The following is an 11,207-nucleotide window of genomic DNA, read 5'->3' as shown; positions in this document are numbered from 1 at the left end:
TTTTGGAACTGTTTTACAGTCTTGATCAAAGTAGCCAAGTCTCTCACTGTTAAAATATCTTTGTTACTATGTACACTGTTCTGGTTCTGCTCACTTCACTTTGCATTAGTTAATATGTCTTCCTGGGTTTGCCCTGAAACTATCCCCTATTTCTTTTCTTTCTTTCTTTTTTTCTTTTGAGGCAATCTGAGGTTAAGTGACTTGCCCAGGGTCACACAGCTAATGAGTGTCTGAGTCCACATTTGAACTCAGGTCCTCCTGACTCCAAGGCTGGAGCTCTAGCCACTGTGCCACCTAGCTGCCCCTATACTCCCTTTTTAAAAAAAATCTCTGGGATACTGACTTAGTAGTGGTATTGCTGGTTCAGAGGGCATACATAGTTTCATAGCCCTTTGGGCATAGTTCCAAATTGTTCTCCAGAATGGTTGGCCCAGTTCATAACTCCACCAACGGTGTGTTAATGTCCCAATTTTCGCACATCCCCTGCAGCATTTGTCACTTCCCTTTCTGTCATGTTAGCTAATCTGTTAGGTGTGAGGTAGCAACTCAAGAGTTATTTTAATTTGCATTTCTCTAATTATTAGTGATGTAGAGCACTTTTTCACATGACTATTAATAGCTTTGGTTTCTTCTTCTGAAAATTGCCTGTTTGTCCTTTGACCACTTATCAATTGGTAAATGGCTCTTATTTTTATAAATTTGGTTCAGTTCCCTATCTATTTGAGAAACGAGGCCTTTATCAGAGAAACTTGCTATAATCCTATGCCTCTCCTTTCCCCTGCCTTGTTTCCTGCTTTCCTTCTAATTTAGGAGCATTAGCTTTGTTTGTGTAAACCCTCTTTAGTTTCATATAATAAAAATTAATCCATTTTGCCTCCTATGATCCTCTCTATCTCTTGTTTGATCATAAACTCTTCTCTTATCCAGACAGCTGACAGGTAATTTTTTTCTATGCTCTCCTAATTGCCATCTGATATGAGCCTTTATGTCTAAATCATGTACCTATATTGAGCTTCTCTTGATATGTGGTTTGGGATGTTGATCTATACCTAGTTTCTGCCAGACTGCTTTCCTTTTTTTCCTGCAGTTTTTGTCAGATGGTGAGTTCTTGCTCCAAAAGCTTGGATCTTTGGATTTATCAAACACTAGATTACTATGGTTATTTACTACTGTGTATTATAATCTTATACGATATAAACTTAATCTATTCCACTGATCCACCTCTCTGTTTCTTAGCCAGTAGCAGATTATTTTCATGATTACTGCTTTGTAATATAGTTTGAAATGTGGTATTGCTGGGCTGCCTACCTTCACTTTTTTTTTCATTGATTCCCTTGATGTTCTTGACCTTTTGTTCTTCTAGGTGACATTTGTTATTTTTTCTAGCTCTTTAAGATAATTCTTTGGAAGCTCGATTGGCATAGCACTAAATAAATAAATTGGTTTAGATTGAATTGTCATTTTCCTTATATTGACTCAGCCTATGCATAGATGTTAATATTTCTCCAGTTGTTTAGATCTGTCTTTATTTGTGTGAAAAGTTTTTTTTTTTTGTAATTATATTCTTGTTGTTTCTGTGTGTGTTTTGGCAGATAGACTCCCAAGTATTTTATATGGTACTAGCTGCGGTTACTTTAAATCAAATTTCTATTTCTGTCACTAGCTGCGGTTACTTTAAATCAAATTTCTATTTCTGTCTCTTGCTGCTGAATTTTGTTGGTAATATGGAGAAATGCCAGTTATTTGTGTGGGTTTATTTTATATTCTGCAACTTTGCTAAAGTTAATTTTTTTGAACAAGTTTTTTTGTTAATTCTCTAGTGTTCTTTAAGTATAACCTCTCATCATCTGTAAAGAGTGATAGTTTTGTTTCCTTATTACCTATTCTTATTTCTTCAATTTCTTTTTCTTCTCTTATTGCTATAGTATTTCTAGTACATTATTGAATACCAGTGGTGATAAAGGGCATCCTTGCTTCACCCCTGATCTTATTGGAAAGACTTCTAGTTTATCCCCATTACAGATAATGCTTATTCTTGGTTTTAGATAGATATTACTTATCATTTTAAGAAAGGCTACATTAATTCCTATGCTTCCTAGTGCTTTTAATAGGAATCGGTATTGTGTTTTGTCAAAAGCTTTTTCTGCACCTACTGATATAATCATATATTTTTGGTTGTTTTTGTTATCGATATGGTCACTTATGCTGCTAGTTTTCCTAATATTGAACCAGCCCCGCATTCCTGGATTTAGATCTTACCTGGTTATAGGGTATGATCTCTGTGATATGTTGCTGTAATTTTGTTTAAATTTTTTGTACAAATATTCATTAGGAAAAGTGGTCTATACTTTTCTTTCTCTGTTTTTGCTCTTTCTGGTTTAGGTATCAGTGCCATATTTGTGTCATAAAAGGAATTTGATAGGACTTCTTTGCCTGTTTTTTTTTCAAATAGTTTATATAGTATTGGAATTAATTGTTCTTTAAATGTTTGGTACAATTCACTTGGAAATCCATCTGGTCCTGGGGATTTTTTTCTTTTTTCTTAGGAGCTCATTTATGACTTTTCTTTTCCTAAAACAGTTATTTAAATATTCTATTTCCTCATCTGTTAATCTGGATGATTTATATTTTTGTAAATATTTATCTATTTCATTTAGATTGTCAGTTTTATTGACCTTTAACTGGGCAAAATAACTCCTAATAATTGCAGCAATTTCATTTTCATTAGTTATCTCTTAATGGCCAAATTTAATGACCTTTTCTCAGTCCTCATCCTTCTTGACATCTCTGTAGCTTTCAGCACTGTTTCTGCTTGACATTCTTTTCTGTCTAGGTTCTCATGATATCCTGGTTTTCCGCCTACCTATTGTATCTCTCCTTCATTTCCTTTAATGGATCTTCATCTAGCTCATAGTCATTAACCATAGAGGTCCCACAAGGCTCTGTCCTTAGCCAACTTCTCTTCTTCCTCCATATTTTTTACTTGGTGATCTCAAGAACTCCCATGAATTCAATTATTATCTCTATGCTGATGAATCTCAAATTTACTTAGCTGGTCCTAACCTCTCTGGTGACCCCCCCCCCCAGTCTTGAGTATTCAACTGCCTATTGGGGATATCAAACTGGGTGACCAGTAGCCATCTTAAACGCAACATGTCCAAAATGGAATTCATCATCTTTCCTCTCAAATCCTCCCCCCTTCCTAATGTCTTTATTACTATTGAGTGCACCACCTAACTTCTAGTCCCCTAGGCTCACAACCTGGGTGTCTTCCTTGAGCCCTCACCCCCTCTCACCCCCTCATGTCCTTTGTTGCCAAGGCCTGTTGCTTTCACCTTCTTGACATCTCTCTCTCTCTCTTTCTCTCTCTCAGGGAAAATGCTGACCAGACAGATTTCCTAAGGTAGACAAAGAGGGAGGGTCTATAGAAACTAAGTGTCACAGTATTCCTTGTTGCATGTCCTTGCTGTGTTGGGGCAAAGTAAACCTCTCCTTCTTAAGAGTCCAATGACTTATGAATGTCTCATTTTGTTCCCAAACTGAACCTGAATGAACAGGGTGCTGATATCAGGACAGCCCCTAGCATCCTCGTGGGTGGATGCATGGCGTTTGGGCATCTTGAGCTTGAGAATAGGGTTGGGGGATGGGGCTAGGGTGGGGAATTCTGCTTCAGAACAGGGTGTGGATCAATTTAGGCTTGGTCTTCCTCTGTTTGAGAAATCTCAGACGTAGCCTACTTCCATGGGAGTCTTCAAGCCAGGATGTGGGTTAGTTCCTTCTCCATCAGCTATTATAATAATAATGATAACAGTAATGCTAGCTAACATATCTATAGCACTTTACAAATCATTTTATGTGCCATTTGGTTTGACATGACAGAGGGTTAAATCAGCCCTAGAAGCTCAATTGACTGAGAGCATTTATGATTAAAGGGAAATTTTGAAATCTTTTAATTAGCTCTGCCATTTGTTCCCCAGTTCGATAGGGGAGATGATTTCTGAGGTCTCTTTTAGCTCTGAGATAGCGCTAGAGGAACTGAACCATACCTGTAAAAAGACAGTCCTCTGCTTCTGGGGAGGCTGAGGCTGGTGAATAGCAGTTGGGTCAGTCAGCCACATGGTGGCGATATATGCTCCTCCCATCCAGTGTTTTAATTCACAGTTGAAACTGATTTGGGGTTGACCAAGATAAAGTGAAAACTGACACATGCCCTAGATGTAAAAGAGAGATATCATAAGTAAATTAGAAGAACATGGAACATATTTCCTATCAGATTTATGAATAGGAGAAGAATTTATGAATAACCAAGAGAGAGCAACGTGAGATGTAAAATGGATAATTTTGATTACATTAAATTAAAAGGGTGTTTTTTAAATAAATAAAACTAGTATAGTCAAGATTAGAAGGAAAGCAGAAAATCGGGTGGTGGTGGTGGTGAAATTTTATAGATAGTTTCTCAGATAAAGGTCTCAGATTTCAAATATATAGGGAACTTTGTCAAATTTATAAGAATATGAGCCATTCCCCAATTGATAAATGGTCAAAGAATATGAACAGGTAGTTTTATGATGAAGAAATCAGAATATTTACAACATGGGTATCATTTAGTCATATGAAAAATGATTTAAATCATTATTGATTAGAGAAATGTAAATTGAAACAACTTTGAGATATCATCTCACAGCTGTCAGATTGACTAACATGATGGAAGGGAAAATGACAGATGCTGGAGGGGATGTAGAAAAATTGGGACAGTCATATACTGCTGGTGGAACTGTGAACTGATCCAACCATTTTGGAGAGCAATCTGGAATTATGCCCAAAGAGTTACAAAACAGTGTATATCCTTTGACCCAGCAATATCACGATGAGGTCTGTTTCCCAAGGTGATCATGGAAAAAGGAAAAGAACCTACATATTCAAAACTATATCATCTCTCTTTGTGGTGGCAAAGAACTGGAAATTGAGGGGATGCTTTGATCTTCAGGACAAATGCTTATGTCTTCTTCAGTTCAATGCCACTCCCTTGCAATAAGCTCTGTTTTTGACTCGGAATTCAGAAATGAAAAGTATCACAGTTCCTACTCTCAAGGAGCTACCTCCTATTGCTAGGAAAGGGCATGTGTAGAGATAAATATAATATAGAATGTGATGTGGTGAAGTAGAGGTCCAACAAGTCAACAGATATTGACTAAGCGCCTACTATGTAGGCGAAGGAGAATCCTTGCCCTCAAGGATTACTGGGGGAGACAACATGCAAACCACTGTAAACAAAGAAGATGTGTACAGAACACACTGAGATCATTTTAGAGGAAAGGCCCCAAGATGAATGAGGACTGGAAAGGCTTCTTGTCAAAGGTGAGACTTTAGCTGAGACTAGAAGGAAGCCAGGGAGGCCAGGAGGTGGAGATCTCCACAAGGAGCCTGGGGAGAAATGGGAAGGCAGAAAGATTGTCTGCAGCCAGTGGTTTGGGGAAGATTTCATGGAGGAAGTGACCCTGAAATTGGGCCTTGCAGGATGAATGTAGAGGATTTAAGTAGGTGGAGAGGAAAGGGTACGTTCTAGGACTCAGTGACAACTGGTGGTGGCAGAGTGAGATCAGGAAGCCAGTTTGGCTGATGGAGAATACTGGCAAATGAACCTGGGTGGGTTGATATCTTTAGCCAGGTGGAAGAAGAGGGAGGAAGTAATCAATAAGCACCTATTACATGCTCATCATTGTGCTAAGTGCTTTAAAATATTAAGATTAAGATGGAGTATGCCTTTAAATGCCATCTTCTCAGTGTTTTTCAGTGTACCCAGCACACAGTAGGTGCTTATTAAATGCTTGCTGACAGATTGACATATTGTCCCTTAGACAACAGGGAGCCACTGATCTTTCTTGAATAGGGGACTGACATGGTCACACCTGTACTTTCTCTCCATTCATAGAGGAAATATATGCAACTAAGATTATCGGTTTTGTTCTGTCTCCAAGTCAAAACCTATGAAAATGAAGCTATGGGATTGTTTGCATCCTTTTATATTAGTGGAGTTGGCTCTTTGGAACATGATTTTGAATCAGAGAGATTCAACTGTGGCTTGGAGAGCCATGCAGACATTCTTTGATGCCAGTCAATAATGGGGCCAATGGGAATTATATTTGCAGTCAAGAGGGAAGAGGGTGACTTGGGAAACATTTCTCTTTAAAAGTGTTCTCCTTGGAGTAAAAAGTCACAGTTATAACTTGTCTATGAAGAAATAACCTCCTGTTCCCATGGGAAGAAGGGAGAAGGTGTCTGGCTATTTGCCTTGGGAATCTTTAGAAAATAGATCATAATAATCGGCAGTGAGAACACAAGAAGCTCGTAAATAGTGTTTGTGCCTAATGGAGTTTCAACACATACGTTCCATTTCCTCTGTTGGCTCTTATACCTGATTGCAATTTGCTAAGCTAGAACATACATGAAATTCAGCCCTTCAGATCTGGGATATTTCCCAAATAGTGGAGGGAAGTAGTGAAGTTGGACCTCCTTTACCTCCTAATTAGTATGGTGCTAGAACTGTCCCCCAAATGTATCTACCTTCCTCAGTTAAAGTAAACAAAATTCCTTTGCCCCTAAGAACAATTGGCACATGAATGCAAGATCTCCAAGGTTGAAACAAGGCCCCATGTTGCCAAGATTTAATACCATGAATAGAAAATGATGTGGACAGTCTTGTAGATCTCATTTTCATCGAGTTCTCATGGAGCCAGAAGAAAACAGATGTTTTCACCTGAACATGTCTCTATCTGCCTGACTTGAAGACAATCATCTTCCCCAATGCATGGATTTGACTATGTCATTCTCCTGCTTAAGAAAAATCAGTGGCTCCCTATTGACCATGGGATAAAATGCAAACTCTTTAGCCCACCTTTTGAAGCTCTTTGAAATCTGGCTACTGGTCTAGTTTAACACAGTCATTCTATTTTCCAAAGTGGACAATTATTTATGCTGGCCCATGCCTTTCCCAAAGTCTAGAGTGTGTTTCCTTCTCCTCAAGGCACAATTCAGGAGTCATCTCCTCTGTGAATGCTCAGAAGGTCATTTTTTGGGGGGGAGAAAGATCACTAGCAGATGGTTGAGTCAAAAACGTCTTCATGTAGATGGCCCTTGAGCTGAGTTTTGAAGGACATAAGGAGTTGAATGAGGTGGAGGTGAGGAGGAAGGCACCTCCAGGCACAGAGCACAGCCAGTGCAAAAACATAGAGATGGGATATGGAATATTATGTGTCAGCCAAAAGAAGTTCCATTTGTCTTCACCACCAAGGTAATATATTCCACATATAAAGGACAGTATGGATCAAGTCAGTGACATGAAACTGTAGGGGATTCTCTGAGGCCAGAGTGGAGGGCACATTTTCGGGAGAAGAGATTAAATGGTAGTGAGGAGCATGAGATCATACTGAGAACACAGAGTGGAGCCAGAACATACAGAGCTCTGTTCAGCAAGTCAAGTCGGTCAGTAGCCAGCAAATGTTTCTTAAGTACCAGACCCCATGCTACATGCAGAGGATATGAAGAAGGACAAAAAACAGTCCTTGTTTGTTTAATGGAGTCTCTGATAGTTTCTGAGCAAATCAGGGATAAAAGTAGATCATTGCCTAATTGAGATAAGTCTGGCAGAGATACTGGAGGAACCAGAGTGAAGGCCAAAAGGAGGTTAGAAGTTTGACAGATGAGGAAGAGAGTGGAAGAGGGAAGAGCTTGTAAGAGATGACTATAGTAATCTGGGTGGGTGGTACTGAGAGCCTGCATCAGACTGGTGATAATGGGGACAGAGAACCGAGGACCAAAGCAAGACGTGTTGGGCAGCAAGAAGCAATGGGACTTGCAACTCATCAGCTCTGAGAGGGGAGGAGGAAGGACCAGTCATAGACAGCTTGAAAGGGATTAAAACAGGAGCAGCTAGGTGGTGCAGAATAGAACTCTGGCCTTGGAGTCAGGAGGACCCGAGTTCAAATCCAGCCTCAGACACTTAACACTTACTAGCTGCGTGACCCTGGGCAAGTCACTTAACCCCAATTGCCTCACCAAAAAGATGAAAAAAAAAGGGATTAAAACAGGAGAGTAAATTTATATTGCTCCCATAAATAGAGAACTAGAAGGAGAAGAAAGTTTTGGGGAAGAAAACCCCATTTGGGAAGGCTGTGTTGGAAGGGCCAGTAAGCCATCCAGATGGAGGTGTTCCACAGGTAAGTGACACGTGGGTCTGGAGCTCAGCTGTGAGTGCTGAGGTGGAGTCAGGAAGACTGGATGGCATTATAGTCAGTGGAGTTGGGTAAGTGGGAAAAGATAGGAAGCCTGGGTCAATCACTTACAAGACCTATGACCCTTGGAAAATCACCTTTTCTTCTCATCAGTGCCTCAGTTTCCGTCTCAGAGAGATTTCTGATTCTGCCACTTGCTTTCAGCTTTTTTTTTTATTTAATCACTTCCATAAACTTTTGAGATGCAAATTTTTCTCCCCCCTTCCTCCCCAAGACAGTGCGCAAACTGTATCTTGGCAGTGTCTTTGCCGAGGACACCCCAAATGGGCTCACAAAAAGTTGGACAGGACTGAACAATGACTGAACTATACTCTCAGGCTTCCTGCTGCCCCTGGCCGTGGTGCTGATACCTCAACACCACTGCTTTCACTAGGTAACCTTGGGAAGCATTTGTAGCACTTCCATGTAGCCCTACATACAGGTTTTGTAGTGTATGTGTAAGTCCTTGAGGTTGAGTTCTAGTGTCCCATGTTCTAGCTAGAGACAAACCCTTTCACCATTCAAAAGCTGTTTACTTTGGGGGTGGGAAATGTGGCTGCTACTTTCTGCATGAAGATTTTCCTGTTTCCTCCATTTACTAGTCCCTCTACATCTGCCTCCCTCCCTTCCTCCCTCCCCCACCCAGTTACCTTGTATTTATGCCCAACATGCTTATATGTGTGCCTGCTGTCCCCACAGATACAGTGGAAGCTCCTGGAGTGGCTTTTTATCTCCAACACCTAGCACAGTGGTTGCTCCATAATAAGGGTTTGATAACTGTCTGGTGCTTGCTTGCTCGATTGCCTGAGAGGATTCTGTTCTTTTGCTTAAGTAGGGTTCTGTGGTGCTCAAGTATAGGGGAATAACAAAACCTCCTGGGTCCAGTTCATTTTGTTCAGAAGGATTCAATTCCACTGGGTTCTTGTAGATCTCATACTTTATTTCATTATTCTTGGGTATAACATATGATCCTGGATTTTCAGAAGGAGACATGAGCAGAGAAGAGGAAGCTGTTGGCTGGATGGAGCCTCTCCTTGGAAAGGTTTGTGTATAACATCAAGAACACTTTCCATAGTTGTGTATGAATCCTAGATTCTTGAATTGCAAAGCGCCCACTGAAGCCAACTAGTGTAACTCGCACCTGATCAAGGATGCCCCCTATAAGCTCTTCGAGTAGGCACCCACTTTTCTTGAAGACCTCCAGTGAGAGAGAAGCTTCTGTCTCCAAAGGCATATCTCCTTTTGTACAGCCCTCATTTTGGGAGGTGTTTCCTTCTGTCTGGTCCCAACCTGCCCCTTTGCAGCCTCCACCACTGCTCCTTGTTCTCTCTTCTGGGACCAAACAGTACAAGTCCAATCCCTCCATGTCGTGACAGTCTTCAAATACACTAGCACAGCTGCCATCGTGGCTGCCCCCAAATTTTCTCTCCTCTGGGTGAAACATCCCCTGGTTCCTTCACCTGACCTTCACATGACATGATCTCTATTCCCACCATTGTGCTGGGGTCTTCGCTCTTGATGCTCTTCAGCTACTTATCAGTCACCACTACTCTTCCCCTACTGAAAGTGCCTGAATGGATGATCTTCTTCCACTCCCCCTGAGTCACAGACCTAGAAAATGGGATTGGCAAACTCCCTGCTCCTCCCTGTTGCTTCTAGCTATATCGGATTGCTTGCTGTCTTGGGGAGAGAGTAAGGGAGGGAGAAAAATTTGGAACTCAAAATCTTATAAAAGCGAATGTTGAAAACTAAAAACAAAAGAAAGAAAAGAAAGAAGATTCATTACTATCAACTGTGCGGAAGCAGCCATTGGGCCTTCCTACCTGTCCTGATGTGGAAATCTCCAGTGTATGTTGTCTCCCTTTATTATAATATGGACGCCTAAAAAGCAGGGACTGTCTGGCTTTTCTGATCGTTGCACTAGCATTTTGCACCCAGGAAGTGCTTAGTAAATGATTTTTCATTCATTCATTCCTCATTCATGCACCTCCTTCATGCTTGGCATGCCTCTTCCTTCGTCTTTACCGCTGAGTCAATGAATCCCTACATCCTGTTGATTCCCCTGCCCTCCATTTATTGCCTTGGTCCTCTGCTCTCTGTCCCCATTACCACCAGCCTAGCACAGATCATCAGTACCTCCTGCTTGGACTCTTGCAGTCGCCTCCTGCCCACTCTTCCCTCTTGTCCTCTCTCCCCCTCCAGGTCACCTCCTGACCCCTTTCTGCCAGTCCCTTTGATCCTGCAACATCCCTGCTAAACTTAAGTTGTCAAAGCGAAGATATGCTCCTATCACTAATCTCAAAGCTCATCACTGACTCCATTCCTTGCAGCCCTAAGCCCCATTCATTTTGGACCAGGCTGGATTTCTAGACCAGTTCAGACACTGTGAGACACACTGTTCTCAAGCAAACCTGGATTCCTCTCTCTCTTTCTTCTCTAGCCGTGGCATGAGCCTTAATCAAACCCCATCACTTTTCATGCACATCCCCAATCTGACCAGCGCTAGGCTTTGTATCTGGAATGTCTTACCCTGCCATGCCTTGCACACTCAGCTTCTAATGTTAAGCCCAGTGGTAATGACCTTTCTGTCACACCTCGAACAACACTTGGTGACTCTTCTCCAATTTATTATGTATTATTGTCATCCAGGTGGGGGTCTTCTGCATTTGCCAGACTCCCTCAGTGAGGTCTCTTAGTGCAGAGGTCAGAGTGTGCTTCACATGTCACCTCCACCACCACCCCATACATATCTGCACACAAGAGCAGCTTCATCAGGATTTACTGAATAGGGCTGATCTCTTTGGGTTCCCTAGCTCAGCTCCTTCAGGCTGGCAGGATGACATCTGTAGTCATTGACTCTTGGTCACTTTCAAGAAGGAGATAATGACCCATTACCATGGCTGTTCTGAGGATGTCTAACCTGCATTATGCCTGTCC

The sequence above is a fragment of the Phascolarctos cinereus genome, unplaced genomic scaffold, assembly GCF_003287225.1.
Source record: "Phascolarctos cinereus isolate Bilbo 61053 unplaced genomic scaffold, phaCin_HiC Scaffold_9;HRSCAF=440, whole genome shotgun sequence".
Classification (NCBI taxonomy): Eukaryota; Metazoa; Chordata; class Mammalia; order Diprotodontia; family Phascolarctidae; genus Phascolarctos; species Phascolarctos cinereus.
This window is presented reverse-complemented; position numbering follows the sequence as displayed.